We start from the raw sequence: 9518 nt of genomic DNA, 5'->3' as shown, positions 1-9518 counted from the left end.
TCTTTCGATTCCACCACAACTGCCAGAAACATCTATCCACACGTCAGGTGTATCCACAGCTGTTTGGTTTGTTGTTGCTGAAATTTCAGTATAACACCTCCCTTAGCAACCGAAAAGGCCCTTAGCTACCTGCAATATGTAACAGCTACTTTTTACATAACCAGCTTCTGAAGGTTTTATCTTACAGCACAGTGGGTTCATGACAGCTTTTATCTGAGATGATGAAACAACAAAAATGCCTGGACTAGACCTAGAGTCTGCCTGGGAGGGGCTTGGTCAGGTGTAGCCTCTTGGGAAGTGCTGGGGATGCAGAGGTTCCATATGGTTGAGACATTTCTTTCACTAGAGCATGGAGTATAGAATTAGCCAAAATACCCAACCTCTAGGAGGGAAATACAGATGTTCTAAAATTGTTGTATCCAACTTTTATTTTTCAGATCTCTAGGGTTCAACAGAGGTTCCTGAGAGGCCATTGCAAATGTCAGGGGGGGAAGTAATTCAATTAACAACAACAACAACAACGACGTAGCTTATAATTGAATATTACCAGGCAGTGTTCTGAGAATTTCGTGTAAATTACCACATTTAATCATGTTTTTATCCTTATGAGCTACATATAACATTATCAATAGCCTCATTTTACAGATGACTAAACTAAGACAAAGAGGGGTTAAGGAACTTATTCAAGGTTTTGCAGTAAGTGGTCCTACTAGAATTTTTTCACAAGCAGTTTTGTTTCATTGACCATGCTCCTACCCACCATAATGTACTATTTTTCAGGCAGAGAAGTATTTATTTTTTTAATTGCACACACACACACACACACACACCCCTTATGTCTTCATGGGATTAGTATATTGGACCAGCAGGACTCACAGGATACAATCCCAAAGCAACTTCATTTCCCCCGTAATTGCTCACTCAAACCTGTGCCATGGATCAGACCCTTCCCTAACCCTGGGTGAATTCCTGGGCAGAAAAGACCACACAGCTTCCTGATTCCCTCTGAAATAAGCAAAGAAACTCCAGGCGCTTTAGTTGCCTAAAATAGTGTCTGTTCACTGATGAATATCCTGAGTCCAGTATAATATTTGAAATTCTGAACTTCACTCAAAGTTAAAGCCTGTCCCTTAACTTGAACTGCAATAGGTTGGAAATCCACTGATAGGGAATGAGGGACTTTGTCTTTACCACTCTGTTGTCTCCTTCCATCCCCTACCACATCCTGGTGTTGACTTTGAACCTCCTGGTTGAAGCCAGGAGAGAAAAGAGGTGGAGGCTTAAAAATACCTTAATTGATGAGCACCCATATACAGATAGTTTAATATTACATTGCAATTGTGAAAGTATTTCAAAATGTTACTTACACTTATCAATGTTTTAAAATTATGAAAATAATGATAGTTATTAGGACTGATGCTAAATCTGGTTGTTTAATATTATAAAAATTTTGAAATATTTTGATAACTCTACTTAAAGAGGATTCCTCTGGCAATTCTATGGATTTAATTTATGTACTTAAAAACAGTAACCTAAGAAGGCGTCATCTATTGTCAAAGACTGCTGAGATAGTTTATAGCATAAAAGCACCTTGGTTTTGTGGGTTTCTTCTCCACCATATCATGTCTCAGCTGCTGTCCTATCTCCCTTCCAGACAACCTTTTTGGGTAAAGTCCCTTTAAGGTGATAAGGGCCAGTTCTCTTCCTCCTGCTCACATGGCTGACATCTCCATGGGATATGTGCACCTTTACCAGTGATTGGCAGAAGTGCAGGTACTCTGTAACCCCAGCAGCCCCTACTCCATCTGCTGTTCAGGTCTGCTAGTTAACTGATATACACTAGTAGGGCAAACTGGCTTTGCACGTCTTGAAGTCCCCTTGTAACAACTGGTAAATAACTTCTGCTCTGAGCTCCCCTCAAGCCCTCTGCCAATACCCTTGTCTCCTCAGCCTCTTCCCAGGACTTCCAGACCTCCCACTCTTCAGGAACCTAAGAGAAAATACTTAGCAAAGCCAGACCCTGCAAGAGCTGACTCCAAATGCACAAATGATTTCGGTTTTCATTTGTCAGTGCTCAGGCCTTACTAGTTGTTGGAACCCCGTGAAACATCCACACTATTCACTACATCCAAAGGAAGCAATCTAACTCCCTAATTGGGTTTTTCCAGCCTCTCTCACTAGACTTGAGGCAAGGGGACCACATCTCCTACCCCTCCTTCTTGGAATGGCAGTGGGAAAAATACTCCAACACATTTTCCCAAAGAAATTCTCTCTTTAATCTAGCACCTCAATCTTTTTATACCTTTCATGTGGCTTTTGAACCTTGTATATTGAGGGTCCGTATTAAATGTTCATTCACTGAAATTACTGCTGACAATCAATCCCTACACATCACACACACACACACACACACGTGCACACACACACACCTACCTCTGCTTGGCTGCAAGAATTTCCCATGCAACGGACTATTGAACTACAGATTTTTCAGCACTGGCATTTGGAAAAGCCTCAAACCTGAAGGCAGAGAAAACTAATTGCCTAAGGCCTCCAATCTAAAGATAGATTCTACTAATCCTAGGCTGGCCGCCTTGTACAGCTTTGCAATGTCTCCTCCACATATGAGCCTGGCCCGCTTGCCTCTCCTGTCTCCACATTCTCAGTTCCTTGGCTGGCTCCCCCAGGAATAACTCTCAGTGCCTGCCTGATCTGTGTTACAAAACAGACATGAATAGCCAGGCCAGAGAGCCATGTACTAATTTCCTGGGTGGCCAATCCCTCTCTCTCATATCCTAGTGCCATTTTAAGAGGAAAAAAAATGCAGGACATGGAATAAACAGAGGGAAACTTCCTGCTTTATTTGTTGTTAATGTGTCAGTGTTTTGTTTTGTGGGTTTAACTTGTAGAGGGCAGGCCTTTGTCTTGTTACTCTCTGGCATTTAACAGGGCCTGCCTTCAATGACTCAGCCACGGTTTCCTTAGACAGAAAACAGCCACTTAGTGCCTTTTACACCACCAAGAAAATGAGATTACTCCTTGAGGAGATCAGCAGCTCTCGGCTGCTGTTGAAAGGGCGCTTTGCCTATTTGTTTGGCTGCAAGGCACCACGCAGCCCAAGCTTGTTTAAAATTAGCTTCCTCATAAATCACTTGCACAATGAAGTGCCTGCCTCTGCCCTCTGACATATTTGTGTCTCTGTTTATTTTTAATGATGACATGGCTTTTTCTGTTTCCATTTGGCTCTTTGCTCTCCACACTCCCAAGCACTAACTTCTGTGCCAAAAGTACAAAATCTAAGAAACTACAGGGAAGAAAGAGTTCCTTTTCTACCAGCACATAAATGTAGTGGGGAAACTGAGTTAGCCTTGGGGGTATTGCTGGAGGAAATTGCCTCCTTTCCAACTTTCTCGGATTATAATATCCTAAAATTGTACTTTTTGAAAGAGTAAGAGGGTGATGGCAATATTCTATAACTTGACAGGGGTCTGTGTTGCACACGTGTATGTGTTTGCAAAACTCAATAAATGTACATTTACCTCACATATAAATTTTTACATAATAAAGAAAAAAGTAAACAAACAATGAACTCTAGTAATATTTATACAGAACTATTTAAGAAGTATACTAGTTTCTCAATTTACTTTGAAATGTGTCCAAAACTGTGATAAATTAATTGATGGATAGATGGACAGACGTGTGATAAAGCAAGTAGAAAAAAATGTTAAAGGTAAAATATAGATGGTAGGTACAGTCTGTTCCCTGCAAAATTACTTCAACTTTGCTGCATGTTTGAATTTTTTTTACAATAAAATATTAGAATAAATGCTCTCTTGGCGACCCACGCTGAATCCTCGGAAACATCAGAGAGCCACAGCTTCTAAAATCCTATATTTCACCCAAATTTTATTTTTAAAAATCTATATTTGTATAGAGTTAAATTTCAATAATTTATGACCACAAGGAAAACAGTATCCTTGACCCAGTAAAAAGTACAAAATACAGAATATTTTAAGAGACAGGGAAATGCTATTAGACACATAAGAACCTTCTTCAATTTAAATGGCATGTAACTAGAAGTTCTTAATGCAGCTCTCCAATCCAATATGTAAAACACAAAAGAAGAACAGTAAAGGGTATACCATGACCAAAACCCATATAGGATGAATTCAGATGGGCTTGCGGTGAGAACGTCCAGTCTTAGTGAACCCATAGTTACTGTTGAAACAAACAAACAAACAAAAATACACAGAAAAGTCTGAAACAAGGAAAAAACTGGAGAATTCTTCCATGAATGCTACCTTTTTGAGGCAAAGTATTTTTCTTTTCTTTTTTTTGAGACGGAGTCTCGCTCTGTCTCCCAGGCTGGAATGCAGTGGCCTGATCTTGCCTCACTACAACCTCCACCTCCTGGGTTCAAGTGATTCTCCTGCCTCAGCCTCCCAAGTAGCTGGGACTACAGGCATCCGCCACCATGCCCGGCTAATTTTTGTATTTTTAGTAGAGACAGGGTTTCGCCATATTGGCCAACCTGGTCTTGAACTCCTGACCTTGTGATCTGCCCACCTCGGCCTCCCAAAGTGCTGGGATTACAAGTGTGAGCCATGGCACCTGGCCGGTGAGGCAAAGTATTTTTATTTTCTTATTACAACTTTTGGAGACTTCAACTTCCAGAAAGCAACCAGATAATTAGAAAAGAAGAGCTTTTAGCATGTATTGCCATGGTACACTGCAAAATTATACTGCTTTGGCAAGAATGTGGACAGGAAAACTCATAACAGTACATTGCAGAGGTAGTAGTTTGTTGTGCATTTCTTTCCTTCAGAATGTCAGTTGGAGTTGAAAAAGCCACCTCTGCAGCAGCACTCAATAATAAGAAAGTTGATTATTTTCCAATATGATACTGGAAATTGTTCTAGTTATTATACAATTAACCTGTCTTCTGGGGAAAAGAAATATACTCCTCCCATGGAAGAGAGTAAGGAACTGAACAATAAGCTAATCGACCTTAATATCTAAATGAGTTTCTTTTAATGATTGAAGACCATGTACCCTTATTGACAAACACCAGCTCTTGATAAATGTCCATGCATTCATGGATGAGTAAACTGAAAAATATTTTAAAATATATTTAATTGGATATAAAATATACCTACAAAGTAATCTTCAAAGACAAGTCTTAAAAATGACATAAGAAAAAGGATCAGACAAAACTTCAAATCATACAAAAACAAAGTCTGCATTTGAGGTAGTAAAGAAACACTACTTGAACTTAAGATGTGAACACAAAGAACACTTCGAAAAGTTCTCAAAAAGCATTGATGAAAAAGACAAAGGGAGAGAGAGAAACAGGATACAAACCATAGACTTGAATGTATTCCTCAGGAAGTACCCAAACAGTTAGAAAGGAAACAACAAAAATAAATAAATAAATAAATAAAGTCAGAGAAAAGGTCTGAGAGCACATTGCCAAGGAGTCAATAGTATTTCGGGGAAGTTAGTGAAGGGGAGCCAAGTGTGGTTCCCCGCACAGCAGCCACGCAAAATGAGTTCAAAGGTTAAGAAAATGAGGATTGGAAAGTTTTGGTAGCTTGACCAAAGCCCAGATCTAGAATGGAATCTCAGGACTTTTATTATAAGAATAATAAATCAGAAATATCAAGTCTGTAATATTATTTGAAAATGCTGAAGTGCCACAAGTGACCATTTTGAGACTGAACTCCTCAAAGTTGTCACCTCTCTCTGAAGCTCATTCTGCTTTAATGTTCTTGCCCCATTGCCATGGAACAACTAAATAACTTCCTTTGCCTCATTTCATTCATCCATTTCTCTTCACAAGCAGCATTAATGTTGTGCTGCTTTATTGGACACTTTAACATAGATCTCTGACCAAAAAAAGCACAAATTTCAGTAGTGTAGGTAAACAACTTCAATATAACATGTGGAGTACAGAGGGAGAGCGAGAGAAAAAAATGAGAGTCGGCAAGAATTTATCATTTGTGTTTTATAGTATTTTTCCCTTATAGTTTACCCACATATTTATCATTTTCATAGTTCTTTTTGCTTCCTACCTTTCATGCGGAAATATTTTATAATTCCCATTGGTAGCATCTTCTTGTGTTAAACTGCCTTTCTTGATTTTGATCATAAAATGACTTTATTTTACTTTTATTCTTGAAAGTTATTTCTCTGGGCATTAAACTACAGGATGGGAGTTTTTTGTTGTTGTTTTCCTTTTTTTTTTTTTTAAGCACATTAAATGTATCTATTTTTTGTTTCCATTGTAATTGAGAAGTCAACTGTCAGTAAATGCTATTTGTCTGAAAGTAATCTCTCTTCTTTTCTCTGCCTCCTCTTAAAATTTTTCTCTTTGTACTCGGTTTTCTTTAGAATCCCTATGATATGCCTGAAAGATTTTTTATTATCATTTGATATTTTTGAGTTTTCTGAATGTGTAAATTAGTGTCTTTCATCAGTTATGAAATCTTTTACACCCTTATCTCTTCAAACATTGCGTCTGCTTCACTTTCTCTCTTCTTTTGCTTCTGGTATTTCTATTTCTTATATGTTGGAATCTCTATATATCTCCTCTATATTTGCACTGTTCAATATATTAGTCTCTAGTCACATGGGGGTATATAAAGTTAAACTTAACTAAGTAAAATTAAATAAACTTAAACCGTCAGTTTTTCAGTCTCAATAGCCACATGTCAAGTACCCAACAGCTACATGTGTATAGTGGCTACTGTATTGGACCGCACAGATACAGAATGTTTTTATTATTGCAGAAATTTCCATTATACTGGTCTCTATCTGTTAGGTGTTCTGGTATATTTTCAATCTTTCATTTATTCTTCATTCCTGATTTTTCACAGATTTTTGACCAATCTTTTTGTTCAATAGTTCTCTATCAACTCTTCCTAATTTGCTGTTAATTTGATCTTTTTAGTTATTTCACTTTAATTCTAGAATGTACATTTTGTTAATTTTTTAATCTATGATGTCACATTTTATGGTTGCTGGTTCCCTGCCAACATTTTAAAGCTTGACTTTCATCTCATTGTATATAGTGAGCACAGTTGTTACATAGTCTGCCTGGTAATTCTATTTTTTGAACTTTATTATGTTTGTTCCTATACCATATTATTTTTGCTGGGATTTTTTCTTATGGTATTTCAACTCTTTGTGTATCCAGTTATTTCTGATTATGTGCTGGGCATTGTTTTTAAAAACTAACTTTTAGTAATAAATTCAAGACTCGATTAAAGTTGTCTTCCTCCAACAAATATATTCATTGCTTTTGCCAGAATCCTGGGCACACTATTTTTGGCTATTAAATACAGGCTCATGCTTTAGGTTTTCTGAAGAGTAAAATGATGTAAAACTGTCATCTTAACTACCAGACGTCAACCCTTAAAGTTTCAGTCCAAAGTGCTAGTGTCCTTTCAAGATCCTCCCCGCAAATGTACAGAAGTTGCTAATAACAGAAGAGAAGAAATAAAGAGATAGGAAACATCAAACAATGGAGAAAAGTATCAAAAACAAAAGCTTATTCTTCAGAATTATTAATAAAACAGTCCCTTGAGAGACTGGCCAAAGAAAGAGAAGGCACAAGTTGAAATGTAAGAAACTTGCACAAATAAGAAATACTAGAAATTGATTTGAAATCTTGACATAATCAAGAAACACAATAAATTGATAATATTAAAATTTTATAATAAAAATAACGTTGAATTATGAAACAATAGAAACTACAAAATGCCAATAATTAATTAATCTATGCCTTTCCACCCTATAAAATCGTTTTATAAACGGCTAACTGCACTTTCAAAAGACAAAAATTCTTATTTTCTGAAACCATTGTATGTAATATAAAGAAATGTTCTTTAACAAATTTTCTGAAAATAATGTAGCCTTTGTATCAAAAACCAGAAAAAAATAGCATAAGAAAGTATATATTAGTCAATATTAGGTAACATGGATGAAAATATCAGTTATTAACAAAATACTTCTCATATCCATCAAACTCACATAAACTAAATTTCTAGCAACTTCCAGTGCCACTGAAGTTATAGGGTACCTGGGACATTCATCTATTGCCAGTAGTAGTATAAATAGTACAACCATTTTTGGGAGGGATTTGGAAATATCCACTAGAGTAATGCCCAGTAATAGTGGAATGGATTGATAACTTGCGTGTATTAATATAATGGCATAATATATAACTGTTACACTTTATGCACAATTTCTTTCTGACTCAACATACACACATTTCAAAAATGCAAAATCAAGTAAATAAACCAAGGTGTCGAAGAACATTAAAGAATTATACTATTTGCACAAATGTAAAAAACACACAAGACAATACAATATGCTCTGTGTGTGTGTGTGTGTAGATATACAGAGCATATTTATACATCAACTGTAGAAGGGCAATTGTCTTCTGGGAAGGAGACTAGGAAAGGAGATCAAGAAGGGATACAACAGGGGCCTGAAGTTTGTCTGAAAAGAAATATTTAAAAATAATTTGAAGCAACCAAAGCTCAATATAAGCATTTTAATATTTAGGTAGACAGTGTTTATTAGGTGTAATATTAGACCTTACTTTATAAAGTAACTGTGAGGACTAAGTGAATTAATGCATATAAAGGGCTTAAAGGACAGAGTAGGCACTCATTACGTGCTGATTTTCATAATTGTTACTCATTAGAGATGTGAATTTCTAGACAGCAAAGCCCACCTATTATTTATCACTGTCCCTTATGCATACACAGGATCTAGCACAGAGGAGATGCTCAGTAATTTGGTTGAATGTGTCCACACATCTTAAATTGCTCTCTTCATCTCAAACTCCCTAATGGTCCTTGCCTACTTGCAAGGATTTAGGTGAATGAGACAGTGTAACAGATTGGCATAAACCACTGGTAGAAATGTTAGGGCTTAGTATTTGACTCTTACAACCAGTTCCATATGTGACCTGGTTTATGGTTTCAGGGCAAGTGATTACTTTTAAGTAACCAACCAGCAGAGTTTATATGTGTTTTGAGATTCTTGGAAGAAGGTTGATTACATAAATGCCAACTATATTAGTATTGATTTCTCAAAGAATAAAAAGAAAATCCAAAAAAATGGTCAGCTCAATCGGCTATTTATTATTTCTTCTGTTCTTTAAAATTGTAAGAATTTCTGAGGGGTGGGAATTTCAAAGCTATTTCAAGATCATCGTATATAAAGCATTCTTTAGTATATTAGGCCTTAAGGAGGAGAAATGGGCTTTGGCTGACTTCACCCACAAGCTGAACTCCATAAATATTATATAGTTAACACACGATCCAGATACTTTAACTTCACAGAATTCAGGAAAGAACAGCTTTTGTTTATGGTGAGTTTTCTTATGTGTTGAATATAAAGTACCAATTAAAGTGTAATCGGAATAGCTGTTTGAATTTTTGGCAGTGTATCAGAAGGAGTTACGGAAAGCAGGGCCTTTTCAATGATAGATATGATTTTGCAGAGGTCAT

This window comes from Mandrillus leucophaeus, unplaced genomic scaffold, assembly GCF_000951045.1.
Source record: "Mandrillus leucophaeus isolate KB7577 unplaced genomic scaffold, Mleu.le_1.0 Scaffold150, whole genome shotgun sequence".
NCBI lineage: Eukaryota > Metazoa > Chordata > Mammalia > Primates > Cercopithecidae > Mandrillus > Mandrillus leucophaeus.
This window is presented reverse-complemented; position numbering follows the sequence as displayed.